The following is a 9,781-nucleotide window of genomic DNA, read 5'->3' as shown; positions in this document are numbered from 1 at the left end:
CACATTGTTTGTGTTGTTTGTCCATAGGTTTACTTGTTCAAATAGTATTGTGTACCTTTATTAATCTACAGGTTTACTTGCTGAAATTGTTTTACATGAAGCAAACGAAGTATGTTTCAAATAAGGGAACAATGAGAACTAACATGTTTCTATTCTTTAATGTTCTTGGAATATGTAATCAAGAATTTTATTGCATTTTTTTTTAGTTCATCAGATACTTACATTTCATGACGCAAACATTATTTCATTACAATTGCTTCACAGGCCATTGTACACCTTCCTTGGTCAATACAGCAGCAAGGAACACTTTATTCATTCTTCATTTTCTACCTTCACTATATTTTTCATCTCTCAAACTCTATGGCCCAATAACAATTCATTTTTCTTCCTTGCAGTTAGCTTCACCCAGAACATTGTTATAATGAAAAAAAAAAAATCGATGTCCCAAACAAAGCTTCGCGAAACATTTTTTTCCTTCTACGACTTGTTGCTAGTTCTTTCTCCAATTAGTTCATCTTTACAACCATCTTTGGCAACACTTCCCTCCTACGCTGGCACATAGGTGGATTAACCCATTCAAAGTAGACACAAGTTGCATCAACCTACAACAAAAAAAATATGAATCCACAAATTCCTTTTCAAACAAAATTCAATCTTTTTTTCCAAAAAAAAAAAATTAAGTTTAGCTTACCCCATATCTTGCACAACCATAAAACCTTCTGCCCAGATGTCATTGAAGTCTTCATAGGGGATCTCTTTCCACAATAATATAGTCTTGGAGCATTTGTCTTTAAGTGTCCACTTTCATAAGACAATGAAGAAGCTATCCAACAAAAATCTTCAAAATCTTCAACTTTGGAAAAATTTGGGCAATTTGGGCAGTTTTTGGAAAATCTGGGCAAATTTCAATTTAGGGTTCTATGTTGTTTGGGTCTTGATCTATGTATGTATATCGTAACAAGGGTGTTTTAGTCATTTATCATATGTTTTTTTTTGGGGGGGGGAAACTACTCCATTTACCATTCATAGTCGTGTAACACACGCTCTATTTATACGAACAGTTCTGTCGAAAATTGTACTCTGGTATAAAGTATAAGAGGTTTAAGTGTTATAAATGAAATTATTGGGGGCTCTATGTTTTTTAGAAAAATCACAGGAAGTTAAATTATAATTTACCCAAGAACCAATTATAGTAACTAATTTCAAAACAATTGTTAGCTTTTAATTAATTTTTTTTTTCAATTTATTTAAATTATTTCTAAGTTATAAACTAAAGTTACATTAAATAATTTCTTAAATTAAAATAAATGTAAACTCTAATGACCTCTAACAAACACTCCCTTGCTTGTAGGCTGAAATAGGAGGGTAGTTTGGTCAATAAGCATGGTTTGTTGTGACATTGCATCATTTTCATGCATTTCCTCCAAATTAATGCTTGTCTTTGTCATTAACAAAATAATTTTTGATAAATATATGTTGAATTATTAAAACAGCTGCTGCACATGTCAAATTTGTGCAAATGATTTTGTTAACAAGTGTACCTGATAAGAATGTATTAATTGAGAATAATTAATCACACTAATATAAAAAAGTAACAAAGACAATAAATATGTCATGATAAAGAGATTTTTATTTTGATGATACTAAAATATCCTCTATCTTTCCTTTTTTTTAAAAAAAAAAAAAAATTTCTTCCACTTTACTTAGTTACTTTTCCCATACTCCCACACTTTTTGTTTAATTTTTTTTCCCCCTTAGTTAAGAGATATATATATATATATATATAATTTGATGATAATATTATGAGTAGTGTTTTTTAAGCCTAAAAATTAGAGTCATTTTTTAAATTAATAATGTGGCAATATATTAGAATATCTAAAGGAATTCTCTTTTATATGTTCTCTAATCATATTTTTTACAAAATGATCTAGAAAATGGATTTGTATATCATTTTCTTAATTTTATAAGATATACAATTAATTTTTGTAACAAATATCACTATTTCAAACATTGGACTTTTAGTCCTTTTAAGGGGTTGAAAAAAAGTTTAATTAATCTAATTTTTGAAAGTCATATATATATTGGTGAAATAAATAAATAAAAAAGGTGGGAGGAGTATAGGAAAGGTCCCTAAAAAAAAGTAAAATGGAGGGAAATTCAACAAAAGGTAGAGGTGGCAGCCGATGGTCGACAGTGGAAATGGTTAGGGTTAGGGGTTTGTTAGAAAATAGGATAATTTGGTATTATCTAAAAAATAGTTGTATGTATTGAGACAAAATCAGAACTTTCAATTTGGGTGTGGTGTGAATTGACCAAAAAGTGAAGAGATGGTGTGTACTGAGATAACAAGTGACGTGCAAATAGAATTACCCTATATATTATTGCCTTTGTTGCTTTCTATATTACTGGTTTTAGCTACTCTCATTTAATGCATTCTTATCAAATGCCCTTAGGGCACTTGTTAATAAAACCCTTGTGCAAAACAGAACTTTTTTTTTTTTTTCTTTGAAGTTTGTGGTTAATTAGTTCTTGGAAATTGTTAGTTTTTTGTAGGTAAAATTATAAGTTGTGTCTGACATGTGTAATTGGAAATTCACTTAGCTAGCAAGTTACTATAAAACTATGTATAAAACTCTATTTTATTCATGAAATGCTTTATAGTAAGTCGTTGAATACTATTTTACCTTAGAACTTATAGCATATTAAATATAGATCCATGTCTTTCTTGCTCCACTAAGTAGGATTAATTTCTCACTCGTCCGTTTTATAACTACAATCTTATTTTTTGGATTTCTCACTCGTCCATGTTGTAACTACAATCTTATTTTTTGGATGTCAAAAACCAGAAGCTATCAAAAAATATGAATATTTTGATGTGTCCTAGGATATTGTATTTAGATGAATTGGATATTTGGACATGATATGAATTGACCTTTCCTAACCAAGATCGGTGAGACACGAAATAATAAACAAGGAAGAAAAAACGAATCAAACAAATCACATACACACGAACACAAGGATTTACGTGGTTCACCCTAGAATAGGGCTACGTCCATGATTGTTGCGGTTTTCATTGTGATAAAAAAAATACAACTCTCTTAACCTAAAAGAGACGCCCCCTCATCTATTTATAAGTATAGAATTATGGTTACATGGAAACAACATGGAAATTACGAAAGTACCCAAACAATCTCCCACTTGGAACCTGATAACACAAGCTCTGTATCATCTTCATCACATAGAGGAATGCCGCGATAACTCGATCTCCTTTCATCCATCTTGAAGGCCAACTGAAGTTGCACACAACTTCAGTTTGTCAATGGTGACTATATTGGTCAACATATCTTTTGGATTCTTACTGCCTTGGATCGTCTTAAGAGACAAGACTCCGTCATTTATACGTAAACGAATGAAATGACATCGCAACTGAATGTGTTTCGTTCTAGAATGAAAACCCGGATTCTTTGCAAGATGAATAACACTCTGACCGTCACTGTGCAAAATACTCATCTTTTGCATCTTACCCAACTCTGCTAGGGAATTCTACAACCAAGTCATCTCCTTCCTAGCTTCAGTAATAGCAACATACTTGACCTCTATTGTAGAAAAGGCCACAATCTTCTGTAATGTGAAATCCAACTCACTACTGTACCACCTAATGTGTAAACATAATCAGTAGTGCTTTTTTTGTTATCCATATCACCAGCCAAGTCAGCATCAACATAACCATGTAACTCGATGCCGGTTCATCTGAAACAAAATGTCATGTCTATAGTACCACTCAAGTATCTAAGGATCCACTTCACTACTTCCCAATGCTATATGCTTGGATTACTCATGTACTTACTAACCACTCCCATTGCATGTGCAATGTATGGTCTAGTACAAACCATAACATACATTATGCTACTGATAGTTGAAGTATATGGAACACATTCCATGTAAGCTTGCTCTTCTTTGATCTTTGGAGACTGCTCTTTGGTAAGCCTGAAGTGGCTGGCCAATAGAGTGCTCACTGGTTTTGCACCATCCATGCTAAACCTCTTGAGAACTTTCTTGACATACTCAGCTTGTGACAACTTCAAAGTACCATTTGCCTTATCTCTGTGAATCGTCATACTAAGGATTTTTTGTTTGCAACTCCAAGATCCTTCATCTCAAATGAGGTGGACAAAAGTTTTTTCAATTTTTTTGTTTTTTATCTCTTCAATACTAGATCCTGCGATAAGCATATCATCAATATATAAGATCAAAATAATATAACTGTTGTCAAACCTCTTGAAATAACAGCAATGATCTGCTTGATATCTTATAAAACCACTGCTACACATAAACCTGTCAAACTTCTTGTATTATTGCCTTGGGGCCTGTTTCAAACCATACAAGCTTTTTCGAAGTTTGCATACAAACTCCTCTTTGCCACGTGCCAAGAAACCTTGTGGTTGCTTCATATAAATTTCCTTCTCCAAATCACCATGGAGAAAAGTCGTCTTCGCATCCATCTGCTCAATATGCAAATCTTCAGCTGCCACAATTCCTAGCACTAATCTAATAGTGGTCAACTTCACAATTGGAGAGAAAATTTCAGTGTAGTCAACCCCTTTCTTTTTGCTAAAATCCTTTTGCAACCAATCTAGCCTTGTAGCATTTACTCACATCATGTTCTTGTTTAACCCTGTAAACCCATCTTTTGTGCAAAGCTTTCTTACCACTGATAATTCAGTCAACTCCCATGTTTGGTTTGCCATGAGTGAATCCATTTCATCCTGCATAGCTGACTCTTACTTAATTGAATCATCAACCTGTAAAGTCTCATCATAACTTTCGGGTTCACCTCCATCAGACAACAACAAATAATGTATAGATGGAGACCAACATTGTGTAGGTTTAGACTCTCTTTCTGACCGTCTCAACTTAGAAGTAGGAGTATATGGCTTAGTTTGTGGAATAAGATTTTCAGGATTATTCTGAATCTTACTATTCAAATCACTCTCACATGCTCATGATAAGTAACAGATTCAGATTTAGATATAGATTGATCCCTATCTTTATACATTACTTTCTCATTAAATATGGCATCTCTACTTTTGATTAATTTCTGATTTTTATCATCCCAAAACCGATAACCAAATTGATCAATGCCGTACCCAATAAAAGTACATTTAACAGATTTCGGATCAAGTTTACTTTTTTAGTAGAATCTATATGCATATATATGAAACACAACCAAATACCTTCAAAAAAGAAAGATTTACCTCTTTACTGCTCTAAGTTTCTTCTAGTAACCACCACAACAAAACTGGGTTTTTACGGCTTCACTTCAACAACATACAGTAAATGCAAGCCGTGGTTTCTCACTTTTATGGTTTTCGTTTTTTGCATGTCGTAAATAATTTCTCAACCACGGCATGTCTATTGTGTAGGCCGTGAATGCTAATAATGATAATTTTTTTACTACTTGCAATATTAGCTGTAAATAATAAAATTTTCTATGATGTGTATATGTATGCCGTTAATACATCAACTATATACAACACACATACGTCAACCATTAAAAATATTACACTTTTAACATAACACAAAAAATCAACCGTTAAAAGTATTGCACTTCACACGATATACAAGGACAATCATAAATGTTATGACCGAACAAAATAGACGTGAAAATAAAAATCTCTAGCGCCAAATACCAAAAATATATATATATATATATATTTCAAAAAAAAAAAAAATATCAAAGTACACCATTCCAACCCTTTGATTTCTAATCAAAAGGAACATAGAATGTGTCAGGTACGGAGAAGAGAAAGGTTTGAAGGGTAGGGGTGTCCGCGGTTCGGTTTGGGACGGTTTGCGGTTCGATTTGGACCCGCCAGCATTTATGCGGTTTGGGGAAAAGTCAACCAGCAACTACCCGCATCTATGCGATTTGCAGATGTGCGGGCAGTTGCGGGCGGTTTGCGGTTTGGATTTTTTTCTTTAAAAATTAATTTTTGAATTTTTTTTTCCCCATTTTGTAAATATTTATTTTTGGTCAATAATCAAACATGACAGATTACATATCCTTATATAAACTCATGAATCTCCTTATGTAATGAAATTCAAACATGAATCCCTGTATACTGAATTTCAAACATGTCCTTATATAATCAAATTCAAACATGACAGATTACATATCCTCAATCTAATCAAATTACAAACTCATGAATCATGTACTGGTTCTGGTTTCATGCAATAATCAAATTCAAACAAAGAAAAATTCTTATATAAACTCAAGAAATCACTGTGCATTGTTCTATGCAATAATCAAATTCAAAGTTAAAGATTATAGATCCTTAGATGCTTAATCACAATATCTAAACTCATGAATCATGTACTGGTTCTGGTTTCATGAATCTCATTGAATTTAATTTTCTTATATAAACTTTGTAGTGGTTCTGGTTTCATGATCTATATACAATTAGTATTAACAAAATTAGTATTATCATATTTTCTTATATCAACACAGCTCTAACTTCTCAGCATCCGAACAACAAACAACATTGATTCATACATAAAAAGAGACAGAAATAGAGATAGAGACTGAGAGAGGCTTACCTTAGAGTTGCCGGAGAGATAGAGACAGATCGGTACTGGTTATGGTCAATCGACGCTAGTTCTGGTCGATCGGGGAGAGAGAAAGAGATGGAAGAATAAGAGAGATGGAAGATCAAGAACGAGAAAGAAGATGAGATGAGAGCTGCGCACAAAACAGATTAGGATTAGGGTTTGGTTTGTTTGGGAAAAATAAAAATAACTAAGATAGAGAGAGATGGAGACAGAGAAAGGCTTACCTAAGAGTTGTCGGTGACAGGGACAGAGACAAATCGGCATTGGTTCTGGTCGATCGGCGCTGGTTCTGGTCGATCGGAGAGAGAGAGAGAGAGAGAGAGAGAGAGGTGAAAGAATGAGAGAGATAGAATAAATGGACCGAGAGAGAAGATGAAATAGAGAGAGGCTTACCTGAGAGTTGCCGGGGCCAGAGACTGAGACAGATCGGTGCTGGTTGTGGTCAATCGGTACTGGTTTTGGTCGATCAAGAAGAGAGAGAGAAATGAAAGAAGAATGAGTGAGAGCTGAGCTGAGCAGCCTGCGGGATTAGGGCAAAACAAAAAAATAGATAGATAGGATAGATAAATAGATCGATCTGGATGATGATGAGATGAACTGTCCATGTTATTTCTTAAAAAAAAAAAAAAAAAATTATATTTGGCTAAGTGCGAGCGGGTTGTGGCGGGTGCGGTCCAAACCCGCAACCTGCCCGCAACCCGCAAATCTTATATATTCCAAACCGCACCCTACCCTATTCACTTTGCGAAACCGCTCATACATGTGCGGTTCGGGTCGGGTAGGGCGGTTTGTGCGGGTCGGATAACCCAAGCCCAGCCCTATTGAAGGGGCAAAATCGCAGTAAAAGAGAAGGGTTCGAATCGTCTCATCGCAGAGAGATGAAGAGTTGAGGGAAGGAGCAAAGCGAAGAAGGTACTAAGTTCTCTCTCTATCTCAACCCTCTCTCTCTCTTTCTCTCTCTCTCTGTCTCCTCTTCCTGTCTCTCTCTATGAATGGAAATCGACAGTGTTGTGTATATAATATATATGTATATATATGTCTCAGTGTGTTTGAAATATTTCTGCTTTGTTTCAAATTAGAACTCAGATAGGGAAAAAACTTTTGGGAAATGTACCAATTGTAAACTAATTGCATCCAAAAATCTATACCAGTAAGCAAGCTCAAATGGCGGATTGAGGTGCCTCTTTTACCATCACTGACGGACAACCCGTTTCATTGATTTTCAGCTCTCCCAGGTTGTTCATTGATTTTTCTTCAATCGGCTTCATTGACATTGAATTTGTACAAGACTAATATAGAAGATCCACACCAATGGTTTTGTTTAGATAACAATTAAAAATTCAAATCCATCCCCTACCTCCTATGTTCTGCTTTACCCGACTAAATTTCTGAGTCACTGACCGATTTCAGTATCAAGATGAGGAATTCTCAATTTGGTTCATTCTCCTTTGGGTTATTGCCATTTTTGAGGAAGAATTCTCCGTTTGGGTATGCAAATTTCTGCGTAGAAAACATAAATTTTTTTACGAGTTTTCACTAGGTGCCTTTATGCTAGTGAAATGGAACTTCAGTAGCATTGTTGAGGTAACTTTTTCTGTGGCTTAGTTGTTAGACATCCAAACACTTCCTGCCATGTTCTTTGGCTTATTTAGCATTTAATTTGGAAGATGAGCGGGATTTCTAAAATTTGACATTGAAACTCAGCTGAATAGGTCATTCCTTGATATGTATTATGTCGTATTGTTTTACTTATTTTGTCACTCAACCTGCGAATTCAAATAATTTCGCCTTCCTTTTATATCGATGATGTTACTGTTATTATATTATATATATATTGGATCCTTTTAGCATTTTGCTGCATGTTAATGTTTCATTCCATATGTTGTTTGTAGGACTAGGTTTAGTCTTTGTGATCTTTCTTTGTCTTTATTGGTTTTATCATGGTATTTGGGTGGTGCTCCTTTGGCACCTGTTTTAATGCAATTTTCTTATTTACTTGCCAAAAAAAGTTGTGGTTCCCACCATTGTTTGTGTTTCGCACACCTTGTTATCTTCAAATTGATCTCCACAGTGGAATGTGCTCTGATCTCTTTTCAATGATGAATCAACTAATTTTTATGTCTGATTTTGATGTGTGGATACACACCATACTTATCTTCTAGGAATGTTTGCTAATCAAGAGTTTTGGTTTTGTCCTTTCAAGTATTTCATATCTTTGATAAGCAAAGAAACAACAATTACTATTAGTTGATACTCGTATGAGGTAATAGTTTGGACCACAGTTGAGCACATTGTCTAGCTAAATAGGTATTTAATTTTAGAACCACTTTAATATGTTGTGTTTGTCATATTTGAAATCTATGTGAACTATTTAGATAAAATGGTTGCATTTTAAGGCCTTTTCTTGGTTGCAAGAGAATTTTCATTTTGGTTTTATTTAATATTTTTAGCATCACATTTTTAGATAATATATTTTGTTAGCCAGTTTGAATAAGTTTGCTTTATAAATGTTCGCTCAGAACATGTATCAGTAATTAGCATTTTCACAGTAAACTAGTAAAGGTAGAAACTTACAACCATTTTCACATGGATTGGAAGCATATTACACTTTTGTTTCATACAAGTACAGAATCGACGTTAAATATCAAGTTTACCATTCTTGTTCAATTGGTAAAGAAGAATACCAATCTTGGCAAAGCTAGCTTACTATGCTACTTTGTTGAATAATGACTGGTGTTCTTAGTGAAATTGAGATGTACCCTTACTGTTAATATGCTGCATATATATTGCTCTATTACATGATTAGTGTATATACTTTTTGCTATCGTTTAATTTTTAATTTTTTGTCCTTAGTTATTGATGTAGTTGTTTTTATCATTTCTTCAAATTTTAGTCCTTGGGATGAAGCTCCATATAAGGATGCTGCAGAGAAAACTGCTTTGGGAGGGCTATCACTTGATGGGTTTTTGTCGGAGACAAGTGTTTCCTATTTCTTTTCATTTTTTAGTCATTCATTTCTGCAATTAGCAATACCATGAGTTTTACTTGCATTGTATAACTATTGTGATTATATCGATTAGTTCACACATGAAGTTCTACTGTTAAAAATCCAATATGTAGAAAAATTTACAATTGTAATGTTATTTGTTGATATGGAGTTATCTTTCTTTTT

The 9,781-nt window shown here is 33.9% G+C and overlaps 1 long non-coding RNA gene across 1 annotated transcript; it reads left to right on the top strand.

Moving 5' to 3' along the window:
• The first annotated feature begins 7,368 nt into the window (after positions 1–7,368).
• Positions 7,369–9,781, top strand: LOC114321302 (uncharacterized). Its single transcript, XR_003650232.2, has 2 exons — positions 7,369–7,521; positions 7,761–9,781. It is a non-coding gene; the product is annotated as an uncharacterized LOC114321302 (long non-coding RNA).

The sequence above is a fragment of the Camellia sinensis genome, chromosome 5, assembly GCF_055761805.1.
Source record: "Camellia sinensis isolate YWXY chromosome 5, ASM5576180v1, whole genome shotgun sequence".
Classification (NCBI taxonomy): domain Eukaryota; kingdom Viridiplantae; phylum Streptophyta; class Magnoliopsida; order Ericales; family Theaceae; genus Camellia; species Camellia sinensis.
Note: the sequence above shows the minus strand (reverse complement) of the source record. Positions and strands in the feature narration are given on the sequence as shown.